Source organism: Zalophus californianus, chromosome 3 (genome assembly GCF_009762305.2).
Source record: "Zalophus californianus isolate mZalCal1 chromosome 3, mZalCal1.pri.v2, whole genome shotgun sequence".
NCBI lineage: Eukaryota > Metazoa > Chordata > Mammalia > Carnivora > Otariidae > Zalophus > Zalophus californianus.
This window is the reverse complement of record NC_045597.1, coordinates 114,373,233-114,374,255: the sequence shown is the minus strand read 5'-3', so window position 1 is coordinate 114,374,255 and position 1,023 is coordinate 114,373,233.

Here is a 1,023-nt window from a genome sequence, read left to right as displayed (position 1 = left end):
TGTGTGGCCTTATGCATATCCCCCTGTATTTCTATTTTTTTTTTTAAATAAGAGGGGTGTGTCTCTTTTTAAGACAGGGTTTCTTAACCCAACACTATTGACATTTTAAACTGGAAAACTGTTGTTGGGAGCTGTCCTGTGCGCTGTATGTTTAGTAACTTCCCTAACCTCTACCCACTAGCTGCCAGTAGCAATATCCTGATTCTCTCAGGTGAGGACAATCAAAAATATCTCCAAACACTGCCAAATATGCCCTGCGGGACAAAAATCAACCGCAGTGGAGAACTACTGCTCTAAAATAAGAACAATACTTTTTAATTCTTTAGCTTTGTTATTTCAGCAACTTATCCCTCAAATTTTTTCAGAACTCCTAACAAATTACTAGGTTAAATGTTTATAGTCTGTCTGCAGTATTTCCTTTTCTTTCTCTGTAATTTCCTTTTCCTTTCTCTGCTCTCTTGTAATTTGCTTTTAAATAGTCAAAAGCATATCAAAGAAAGAAAGAAAATGGAAAAGTGTAAATGTTAAACTGATTTGTCCTGGGGTAATTAAATATTGGTAGTATTGCTCTTTTAACTCTTAGCAGTATTTCAATTACTTTTTTCTCTATTCTCTTTTAAGAATAAAACAGTACCTCGATTTCCCCTCTCCCACACATAAGATCATTTAAGGTGGCATTAGAGCTCAGGGATTCCAATTAGCATTTAACACTGCAAACACTGAACAACAACTGCTTCTTCATTCAGAATTTTTTTTTCAAGTCTGTTGAAGGTAGCAAGAACAATCCAAAAAGAACCTAACTCATAGTAATGGAATTAATTTAAAAATGAGTATTATGCATACAGACATGTATTACTCATAGTAATTTGTATTTATACTACACCACACACTCTCAAAACACATTATAAATGTTAAATCTAATAATTAAATGTTCCCACCTTTTATAAGAGGGGAATAAATTTTAAGCATCTGAAAATGAGTCTTCAAACAAAAGTATCTCTTAAATACACACTATATTACTAT